The following is a 12,612-nucleotide window of genomic DNA, read 5'->3' as shown; positions in this document are numbered from 1 at the left end:
AAAAGGCATTTGCCATCATATGTCATCTGAATGACTTCATCCTAAATTTAGAGGAGTATTTTAATCTTCTAATCTGTACAAGACCTTGTTCTGAGATCATGTTCACTTTAGTGCGTCCATCGTCACTGGCTTGAAATTCAGATGAGAAGGGAGAGCACTAACAATTGTTTGCTGAGAAAGATTGCTTTGGAGAAGTGAGGAGACTTATTCAACACTCATGCACATCATCTGTCTCACTAACATTCTGGTCTTCAAAAACCCCCTGAAAATTAACTTATTGTTGAATTCATCACGCCTAATTGTACAGCTCACCAACCTCATCCTTCCCCTTAATTTCATCTGACAGGGAGACACTCTAAAGAACATGAGGCCAGAGCCTATACAGAAGGAACCAAACCAACTAGAAACTTGTAGAAAAAGTAGGCTGCCCAAAAGTAAGAATTCAATTTCAGGTGCCCTGAGCCTTTCCCTGTGATCCCCACTTTTAGGAATTTCCTCTGTTGCACTGAAGACCAAGTGACAAGTCTGGTGCTACTCCTCCCAGATGGAATATTCCCCCCAGACACCTACACACCCCTATATCTTCTCATAATTTTTAAGAGTTGCCTGACACTGAAGTAAATGCAAATACACTTGACACCTCTGGTTCAGCTCCGTATGTGATGTCCTACATTCAGGGAGCTCAAAGTGAAATTATGTTGCCTCCCTTCACCAGCAAGGCTCAGAAAGGCAAAAAACATAACTCTTCCAGGGCTGCAATAAAAGAGGAATCAGATGGCAACAAAAATTAAGGCCATTGCTGAATCCAAAGCCCCTCTGTGTTGTCATTTTACTATTTATAGGTAAATATATCATCCAGGTATCTTGTCACATTTTAAGTCTGATTATCTTGCACTGTTCCTTTGGCACTCTGTCAAGAGACACACATATGTAGTTGTCATTATTCCAAGCAGGTTTTAACATTTGCAATTGCAGAGTTTTTTGAAGGTTATCAGAAAAGAACAAAGTTCAGATGCAGAATAAACTGGAACATTTTCTATTCATGAAAACTTTTTTAAAATCAGAACAGGGATTTGATTCATATATGGAAAAAAATTGGTGATTTGTAAGGTAAAGCAGTGGGATGTATAATGTTAAAAATCTTTGATTGAACCAGGTTACATCTAATACAATAACCTTAACATCAACACTGACTGGACTGGTATTTTATCCCTGAGCTTCAGAACAGTGTTAAAGACTGTAATTTCCTATGCCACTGGTTAAGCCTTTTTAAACATATTCTTTACTTTGCCTTTTGTGCATTCCATCTTTCCATGGACTGTTCATGGCACCAAGTACCTTCTAAAATATTTTATTTGTCTTTACAGTAAAATACTGGAAATAACTTATAATAAAACAAATATCAAGGTGGAGAATTCACAGCATTTGAACTCTATTTACATATTCATTGCAATATCATGCATCTCATACTAAATAGGAAACAATATGTACCCACATTAAAACACAAAATATCTGCACAGGTACTGGTTTCCTTTGACACTAAACAATGCAAAAAAAGTCATTTAGACATAAATAAACCTTGCATCAGGAAATCCATGAAGATAATAACAAATCCTACAGAAAGTTTAGATTCCTTTGATCATCTAGAGCTGAGGAAGAACTAAAACTCCCCATACCTGTCAAGTAGTTTCTATTTTCCAGATATGACTTTCAGGTGATTCAAGTCCCATAGCTTCCCTTAGGAATCTAATCCACAGGCTACCAGACTTCTCTGACAAAGTCCTGGCTGTAGTAAATTAGTCTAGCTCCACTGGCTTAGGGTTAACCAGGTTGATTTTTCACCAGCTGATGTATTTTTACAACAATAGAGAGAAGAGCAAAATTAAATGTCATTTTTATAATTGCCACCCTCATTTAACTCAATCTCTCTTAGAAGACTTCAGCACTGCAGACTTCTTCATTTTAAATGCTTAAACAGGAGGTGAAAATGCTACCCAAGAAATAAAGGTCCTTTAAAACACCAAAGACATTTCCCCATGTTTCCATGGAAATGGGGCTTCACCCTTTAAACAAGATGACATTAATGATCATATGCCTGAAATCACACAAAAGAGAGAAAGAGGACAGAAATTGCCAGCTACTCCAGAGTGCGTCTGTCTGAAGCACAACCTCCCCAGTTAGGGGTAGGACTTGATACCCTTTCTGCAATACAAGGGTTCTGCAGAAGCAGCTCTCACAGTGTTAGAACAGAGAAGGCTTGCTGCTTTATTTTTAATTTGGCTCAGTAACCATGTTTGCTAACTATAGAAGTAAAACAAATAAATCAATGCCATCATCATCTGAGGGAGGAGGAGGAGGAGTGGGAGAAAGAAAGGGCTGCTTTAATAAAAGTAACACTCTGAATGTGTTGCCATGATCCAACCCCCTTGCAATGTGTCTGTAACTGTTTTATCTAGCCCTGCCACCCATGGCTGTATGCTGAAGACTGGAAAGGATCACTCTGGATTGCTGTGTTGGAGGCTATCACCATTACAGCACAAGCTGGCAGCAAACACCAAAGCTTTACTGAGCTAGGAACACGTGCTATGAACAACAGACCCTGCTGGTGGGAGCTGTTGGTCTAATGGCCAGTAGAAAGGCAGAAGAGGTGTGAAATTACTCATCCAGGTTCCATCTTTTCCATGGCTAAGACAAGAGAGTCAGGTTTCCTCAGGATATTCATTGCATCCATCACCAGTGGATAGCACTGTCTCCGTGCTGAGACTTTCAGCCTGGCAGATCTCAACCACAGATGACTTCAGCCATATCTGAAGGTATGGCTTCATTCTTTTGTGCCAAAGTGTCCTGGCTCTCCATTTGTCTTAACAGTAATACCATCATTTTTCACTGAGCAGAGCTGGAGCCTTGAAAAGGATCCAGTGAAGAATGTGCCAGATCAGTTTGCACAGTGCCCACCCAAAGGCCAAAGAGACATCACACACTACACAGATGCTGAAGTGTCAAGGAAAATCCCCACACTGACCAGAGAAACTCCAGTCCCCCTTGAAATCCATACACAGAGCAAATAAAGGACAGATCACAAACACACAAGTACATTTGGCAGAGAAAATATCAGCTAAATTATTTTTTGGGGGGACATCAAAAAAGGATACCAAAGCCCAGTATTTTCTAACTACTTCTATGCAACTGTTTTTACTTTGGATACTGCTGTTCAGTGCTACTCAGAACATGAATCTCCTGAATTGTCACTAGGACCAACCCACTGGGAACTGCTGCTGAACTTTGATTTTTAACACAGAATTAATAATAATAAATAAAAATTAAGTTTTTTTTTCTCTAAAAAGGCTTGCCAAACAAAAGTCATATTGTGGAAATTAAAATCAGGCCTGATTTATTAATATGCTCTTCTAGGCATGCAAAGCCTTAGAGTGACTGCATACAGGAAAGAAATATATTCCCTTCTTTATCCCAAATTTAGTTCCATGAAAGAAAGTTGCTCTTAGTCTAGAAAGCAGAGCAGCCTGTGATCCTTTGCACCATGACAACCACAATGCCAAATGCTGAAGGTCCGGGGAAACAGATCTGTGTGGAATATTTTTTCCTCATATATTCTGTACAAGGTGTATGCCCTAACTCACGCTAGCTCAGAGCACCAGAAGGTAAAAGGAATGACAAAGGTGATCCTTTTGTGCAGATTAAAATAAAAGATTAGCAAACATTCAAGTGTTTTTAGATTTGTTTAAGCATTAAATTCTTGGTAGATTTAAATGTGAATCAAAACAAGAGAAAATATATGAAAATACATGAAAAAAAAAAAAACACAAAAAAGACCAGAATTTCCCAAATGCTGTAGTGATGCTACACATTATTCTGGAGACAATTATCATTTTTCAAAACCACATATTTACAGTATATAAATCTCTTGTATAAAGAGATGGAATTCAAAGAACAAGAATAACTTTCATAGTTATACAGATTATATCTGCATACAGTACTACTACCTGAAACAGAGGTTCTAGTGAAAAACTGAAATTTGGGTGACTCATTTTACAGCTTTGGTGTTTCCCTTTTTATTTCAAATATGGTCAAGTCAAAAACCTACACAGAGGTCTAGTCACCCCTGTGATTGTGGACTGACCACCATGCAAGTGGGTCAGCCTGAAGTCCAGTCATAATGACAGTAAATTAATTATATGGCATTGAATTAAAACTCTCAAGGAACTTTGATGAACTGGAGTGCCTAATGCAGATGAAAAGAACAGTCATTTGCTTTGTTTTGGTTTAGGTTTTACTAATCAAATACAGCAGTGCTTTGCCAGCTCGGACTCCAAAACTCAGCTTTACGTAAAGACCAGGAATAGAAATAACTCTGTGTTTTGGGTAAACTCTGTGAACATACCAAATGTAAACACTAAACACAATCTGTGATATTGACTACAGCAAATGTATGAATCATTTTGATGCAGCTACATGTCAATATATTTTATAGTGGGATTGCCTTTGAAGCTAATATACTGGTAAATCAATTCAAATGTAACCAGTTGAGTATACAAACAATCAACTTATTTGGCTTTTGCTACAATGAGTATTCCTGCATCCTTTGACATTCATTAATTTTTCTAATGGTACCACCACGGTAGAGAAACAATAGTTTGGCTATTAGAAACTCAGAAGGAAACGAGATTACACTGGTGGCTTGTTCAGTTTCCTACAAAAGCTCGAGAGCACTGAAGGAAATCTGAGCTGGGCTTTCAGACTCTAACCTGAAGCCAGCAGCCCCACACATTCTTTTCTGCATATGTTTATCGGCAACAGAATGCTGAGCTAACCTAAACTAAAATAAAGCTGATGGGCGGTATTTGCATCTTCTCAAAGCACTACTTAAAGGGAAAAAATAGAGAAATTTCACTGAAACAGAATGAAATTTCACTGAAACAGTCACCAGGAATACTATGAAAAGAGATGGAGTGTGGATGTAAAAACAACTTTACCTTCCCTATTCTCTAGTTTTTCTCTCCCCTGTGGTTCTCTAAGCATTATTATTACAAGAGGCTTGGTGCTTTATTCTGGTACAGGATATCTCCAAAAAGAACTGTAAAATCACAAATAGGTAACAACAAAAAAAATCATATCAATTTATTTTTTAAGGCCAGGTAAGAGGAGGAAAAAACTTGAATTGGGATTTGAAATGGGACACTGGGAATCAGGAGAATAATGGAGATGATGCAATCAGAAAAGCTTGGTAAGGCTGTTGGTCAAGAGCACATCCTTGCATTCCCATTGTTCATGAATGGGGTCAGGACAACATCCAGGATCAGACAGAATCACTGCAAAGAGTGTTCATGAAATACTTATGCTGTCATGAAGATGAGCAAAAAACAAAACAAAACTATGAGGCATCTGTAATTCCTCTCTCATTGTGCAGCCTGAATAATGTCACAAGGAGCAACAAGAAGAAAATAAAATATTGGATTGCCTCTCTTGAGACAACAGCAGGCGTCCCAAGCACAGAGGGATGCAGGAATTCTGTGGGAAAAACAGCTTGCAACTGTGTAATTAAAGACTGAATCACAAGGTAAATGTGCAAGAGGGTGGCATTTCCTAACTTTTGTATGTGTGATTTTGCAGTCACATGAACACTCTTTTTCCATATGTCATGAACACATTTCCAGTAGGTAAACAAACATTCCAGGCTGTAATTCAGCATTGTTCTCCCCAAACTGCAGGACTGCACTGTACTTAACCACTTCCTTGAAGCCACCACTTGGTGCCCCCACATCACAGCAAGGATGGGACTCACCTTGCAGTTCTGCAGCTGAAGAGGGTGCCCAAACCCAAACCAGTGTTATCCTCATTCTATACAAATATCCCAAAATGGAATTCAGGTCCATTTCTACAAATGAAGGATTGACAAGACAGGTCATAATCTCATCAGAACTGTAGATGGACCAAAAATAGTCTTTGAAAGAAAAATGCAGCTAACACTAAGACTTGCACTCATGAGCATCTTGTGGCAGCTCAGAAGAAGAGAATCCAGAGAAGTCCAACACTAAGAGAATATATTTTAACAGCAAGTTGCCAAGCATTGTTGCAACATCAGTTCACAAGTGGAGGAAGAATAAAGGAAAAATTTGAACAGGGCCTCTTTTAAAAGGATCTTAAAAAGCTCTCTTAAAAGGACTTAAACTAGCTGCTTCAACTAACTCTGTTAACAAGACACAATCCCTCCATTACAGGAAAATTCCCCACTTTCTCTTCATAGCTCCTGCCTGCCAATGAAAACTGTGCCAATGAATAATTGGACTCCAATAATCTGGGTTTTGCCATTTGAAGCATTACAGGAGTAGTTCAGAAGCTGCTGTTATGTGTTGTTTCCTTCTCTTGTAGAGATAAGCTTTTGGGTTAAATTATTCCACCTCAAAGCCAACAAATCAAAAATTCCAGGGGCTGACTCTATTGAATTTACTTCCAGAAGAATTAAAAGAGAAAGGTCATATTTTACACTTGTACTACCTACATAAAAAAATTCCAATTCTTCCAGTAATTTTATATTAAGCATTAGTAAGATAACTGTTCACTTGCTATTAAATATATCGCAAGTTTCATTGTTTTGCCTCCTCTGTCTATGAACCAAATTCAGGCAAGAAAAGTAGGGGGAAATAGAGAAGAAATATCAGTGAATGGAACACCATTCTTAGGAATAGCTGTATTTCTGTTCCCACTCCCAGCTTCTCATCTCTTTGACCAGTCTTCCTCAGGTAGCATGTCTGACCCCCTCTCTTGTTGCAAAAACTAATCAACCCTCCACAGAATAACAGTAAATACAATGAGCAACAGATTGAGAAATGACAAAATACTTTCAGCAAGAATGTCTCCATGCTGAAAGACAATTTTGTCTGAGATCACCTTAAGGAATATAAAGCTCCTTTGCCACAGGAGCTATCAATTCACATTGGAACTTCAGTTCCAATGCTGCAGTTTGGCTGGGTCTCCCTAGGAACATGCCTCTGTTGTTGGTCCGTGTAGATTGCTTCAGAGCAAACATAAATGAGCAGTCATAGTGGATCTGATTCTCTGGGACAACTCTGTTACAGCTGGAAAAATCCCAGCATAACTATGACACTCCCACCAGAGTTCCATCCACTAGCTAATGTACGTCCTCACAGGTGAGATTTCCATTCCCTCAGCATTTATTCAACCTGCTGTATTTAAGTGCTTTTGGGCAGTGTCCTCAGTTGTATTTATTTATCCAGCCACTGCCTGGTACTAACAGCTCATGCTAAGAGTTGAATTCAACATACAAGTGACCCTGGCAGTGACTGCTACTTCCAGCAATATAGAGTCTGTTATCAGTTGGTTTTGGTGAGGAAAGTCTGGTTCTACCAAAGCAGAGCACTCGTGAACCATTTGGTACATTTTTAAAATAAAAGGCACTATTTGAAAAGAGGTGTACACTACTAAAGTTTTAAAAAATGTCTAATGGCTTAAAAATATATAAGATCTGTTGGGGTCCTAAATGGTTCCCATGGTCCATTTCAGACAAAACAAGTTAATTCCATACAGGTTTCGTCAGAGAAGGATATTCTTATTGGAGAGCTCTGGGTTGAAAAGAAATTCTTGATTTTCCACTTGGGGCTTTAATGATTTTTTTAAACACACAAAACCAAATACAGATATCACATAAAAGGTACAAAGAGTCTTTTCCTCCCCCAAAAATAGGTTTCTCATTTTTACTAGAGACACATATAGAAAATAAAGTCTTTAAAGTGCCTTCAAACTAAAATTAAATGCTTTATTGACAATGGAGTCTTTCTAGCGTGAGATGCATTCTTCCAGGTAAAGAAGGCATCATAAAGCATGATTTAGTTTCCTCATAGGCCTCTTGACCATTACTACCTCCAAAACTATGAGCAACTTGAATATTATTTTTACTTTTATTACTTTACCCTCTGTGTTGCCCACCACAGATTAGATTCTTAGGTTTACTTCCTGCACCAGTTTAAACCATTAACTTCTTCCCTTTAAAATCCCCTCTAAAGGCCTACTTCTTCATTGCTTAAAAAAAAAAAAAAGGTAGGTAAGCATAGCTTTTGTTCTCTTTCCCTAATTCCCAAGAGTCAAAACAGGGAAAAGAGGGAGCTGAAGTAATGTTTGAAGAACAGAACTGAGCACTTTAACAAAAATAAATCAAACAATACAATTGCTGGCAGTCATTGCTAACAAACCACAGTGATTGTACCACCTATCATTCTCCCCCAGACCTTTCAAATTCAAAACAGTGATTGCACTTTCCACTTTTGCTGGCATAGACTTGGCAATAAATTGCTTTTGTGGGAAAATACTTTAAGGAAAAAAAAAAAAAAAAAAACCTAACCAAAAAGATTGGAAGCTAGAAGGAATGTTGCTTTTTTTGAGTGCAGAACTCTCTGTCAAAGCACCTATTTTCTCTCAGTTTGACTCATTACCTTATGATACATAATGTGCTTGGAGGCAGCTCCATGCACTGGGTACACCTCAGAAGTGTTCTCAAAATGAGCAGGCAGAAGGGCAGGTCCTTGTGTGAACTTACAGATTTTAAACAAAGAAAACAGGTCACTCCATGTAATTAATCTGTCATGTGATTTCCCCAGGTTGTTCATTTCAGGCAAATCAGAATATCCTTGTTACTTGTGGTAATGACTAACAAATCCCACTCATCTGGCACTCAGATTGTGAAGAAAAGCAATAAAATCCCCCAAACTTTATTTTTCTGCATCTTAGAAGAGAGTGATATGTAACAAGATCTACAGCTTTTTATTTTTCTAGGTTATGGCAGCTGGCAGGAAAACATCTCTCCAGACAGGTAAAACAATAACACCTTCATTCTCCAAGCTCTTGCTGCTGGAGCAGAAAGGTGAGATGTGCCAAACAGATGGACAAGATACAGGAGAGAAGACAAAGGACACTGGATTCTCCTTTGGCTGATATTTGCACCCACAAAAGTGTCAAACGTTCTCCTGAGTGGGTGCCACCCACACCATTCCTCAGCTGCTCACAGAAGAGGATGGAGACAGCTCGTGTAGCACCAGCCTCCACTGACCCAATGCTCCTAATTTCATCCCACATGTTACTCATACCCCTTGAGGTCTGTGTGAGGCAGGAGACACCAAGTGAAGGGGTATGTTCCAAGTCCAACAATCCTGCACAGATGGTGGGAAACCACTTGTTCCAGGGTAGAAAGGTCAGCCTTGGACCTCACAGAGAGTGGAGACAGCAGTTTTCCCCCAACACACCAGTGCCAGAAAATTACGCTTTCCATGGCCAAAAATAATTCCCAAAAGATCAGCTCAAGGGTGCAGAAGACCTTATTGAAATCAGCAAAAAATCAGAGACAATACAATCTGATCCCATGCACCTTAATTTTGGTGGTTTATACACAGCTAAGAATTAATTCCATTCTTCAACATCTTGTCTTCTTGTAACGTCTGTTTTGCCCATGTTTTTGGATTTGAAGCTTGTTTTTTGGAGGGGTTTGGGGTTTTTGTTTTGATTGATTGTTTTTTTCATGAGAAAAACAAAGCTTTTTTTTTTTCTAATTTTCAAGACAGTGAGGTCTTTGAGATCAAAGGTACACTAAGCTACCTGAAAAAAAAACCAAAAACATTTGACTCAACATTTTTATTTTCTTCATGGAAGCTGTATGCACCTTGTGTTAGGACTGAGGGCACCAGCTTGACTTCTACTTTAACCCCAGCTCCAGCCAGTCAGAGAAGACGCTCAAACAGAAAAATAATTTTTAAATTAAGGAAAAAATAAAAATACTTTTAAACTGGAAACTGTAGCAAAGAGGTATGTTTTTAAAATAAGTCTATATTTTTTTTTGTTTAAACCACATTACTCTTCGTTAATGTCAAAGACAAACCTCAGAGGACTCATGGAGGGCACTGTGTACACACATACAAGGATTAGAAAGTATTTTTAATTGTTTTTCCTGGAAACTATGCGCCAGCTTCTGCACAGACTCATTTTTTGGCATGAAACTCTAGGATGCCACATGCTGAAGGACAAGTGGATATATACTGAGCTTGCTAAAATCAATGATACTGCCTTGCAAAAAATTTGACTACAGTTTTGGCCAAAATAAAAAGCAAGTGCTGAATGTCTCATAAATCAGCTTTTAACTAGTATAAAACTGCAATAGCACAGCAGAACCACATCAGTGTGCAGAGGACAGTACCATTCTGTGCAGCTCTGCAACTGGGACTAGAGCAAGAGGAAAATGGAAAAAAAGGACAGCAAACCTAGCTTCCATCCCCGTTCTTTTGCCCTTGCATACACAACCAAGATCTGACAAATGCAACAATTTCTCTGTCTGGGAGCTCAGCAAAATTGCTTGTTTCAGACTGAGTTATATGATGTTTGAAGGATTTTCTAAGCCTTCAACAGCAAAAATAGAAGCGTGTGGGTAACATGGATTATTTCAAGCTTAGTGAACTTTCTCAGCAGTTCCCGGCTGGTTTTAGACCATTAAAACATGCAAGAGGACAGCTACATTTTCAGCTTTCAGCACAAATAAAAACAATGAAACATAACAGGAACCATGTGTAATAAAATAGGCTCCAGAACAACAGCTTGAGGCAGCAGCAGATTCATGTATTTTAATGTGGAGTCTTGTAGATACATTTTTAGATAACTGGCCCCACAAAGAAATACAGGCTCCCTACATAATATTTTATTGACAGGAAAGAATTAGGTTTTTTCAAGTAACATAGCTACTAAGTTGGCTAGTAGGGAGGTGCTAGGAAAGTGCAGCAAGAGTGGTCTCTGTATCTGGTTAAAATTCACATGCAGTCCTGACATCTCTGTGACAACAAGTTCCTCCTTGTCTGTACCACCTCACATGAATGGATCTCACATGGAGCCACTCCAAGGCAGCAGGACCCGGCAATCCTGCTAGCAGGGGGTTTTGGATCAGTCTCAGTATCATGTCAACAACATGAGCTATTCTTCAGACTCAAGCTCCAGCCTGTACCATGCAAAGGACAGTATAATCTCACCTCTCTCTACTGTAGACAGACTCTAAGACTAAGAGAACAATCTTACTGAGACAGACCAAAGCCAGCAGCTCTTGCTCACAGCAAATTAGTGCTGGGCATTAATAGAGAAAGCATGAGAATGGGGCAAGTCCAAAGTTATGTTGCCTTCCACATATCCATCTTGCCTTTAGCAAAGCATAGTTTTGATCTCCTTCCTCTTAAAACCATCCAATCCTCCCATTCCCTATTCACCACTGAACTCTTGGTGTTCATTTATCTGGATTTTTACCACAGGTACATTTGTCTCCATGACACTGCATGGCAATGAAAACCACCACACAATACTGAATTGTAAGCAAACGTTATTCCTCTTATTTTAAAGCCATTTGACAAATTTATTTGGCTCTCACACTAACTTAGCCTTCCCTACCTACCTTCCGTTTGCTCTCCAAGCCATTCAGGCTAGTAAAACTTTTTCTATTCAGTCTTTTCCCAGCCATAAACTGTTCCATTTCACTGATCAAATTACGATTCCTCTATTTGAGCAGTAAGCAGAAATATTCAGAGACTTATCTATAGTGACTACTAAATCTCTATCCAAATGGGTAATAACTAATGCACAGTCCATCCTTGCCTGAGTTAACTGCAATGTAGTACAGATGGAGAAAAGCAGCCTTATCAACACAGAATTGCAACCCCCATTTTATAGTCCCTTCAGTCCCTACAATTGATCTTCCCTCCATTCCACAGCTAATTCTCATTTTAAATAGATTAGAGACAAGTTTCAGCACCCATAGTTTATTTCCTCTTTCCAAACAATTTCCAAGAGTGCATTTAGCACCAACTGCTCTAGCTCCACATAAATCTCTCATAACACCCTTCCAGACCAAAAAGAACTAGTCTTTTTTAATCAGTTTTTAGACCAAGAATCTTCACCCCACAGAATGCAATTTTGTTTCTTCTAGACCAAGAAGAATGCCGTTCAGAAAAATAAAACAGTAGCAAATACAGATTTATCAATTACATCATAAAATAAACAAACAGCTTTGGCAAAGGGAGCAGAAGTAGTGTGACTAAATACTGCCACTCCAGCCTATCTCCTGCCTTGAGCAATCGAAACTCACTGCAAGCAAATCCCAGTCAGGCTTAGGGATTTGTCTGCATATCAATAGTAAATCCAAATCCCTGGAGGATTCACAGTTATCTCAAAGCTCACATGTATGGGAAATAAAGCACTAGCCACTCATCCCTAAAGATGCAACATACCACAGCTCTTGCTCACAGGGTAGTTATTGATGGTGCTAAAAAAGCAACTGTAAAAAGGCAGTAGCTTGATTATTCCTGGAGCATTTCTGGAGGTCGAGGTGGGTGGGAATGACATGCCTTCGCCATATAAAAAACAAATATCTTCCTTTCTTACTGATAGAACTCAAATACTGCATAAAACATGGAGGTAGGACGCATTGCCCAATTCTTTTACTGTGTATTTTTAGGTTAAATAGATTGAAGTATTTTTAGATTAAATGCAATCAAAATGTGCCTCAATAGCTGCTTCCACCAGGCTGCTAAAACACTTTGGCTGTCTTTCAGCTGCCAG

Source organism: Onychostruthus taczanowskii, unplaced genomic scaffold (assembly GCF_017590055.1).
Source record: "Onychostruthus taczanowskii isolate IOZ18803 unplaced genomic scaffold, ASM1759005v1 scaffold15, whole genome shotgun sequence".
NCBI lineage: Eukaryota > Metazoa > Chordata > Aves > Passeriformes > Passeridae > Onychostruthus > Onychostruthus taczanowskii.
The sequence above is the reverse complement of the archived record's forward strand: the minus strand, read 5'-3'. Positions refer to the sequence as shown.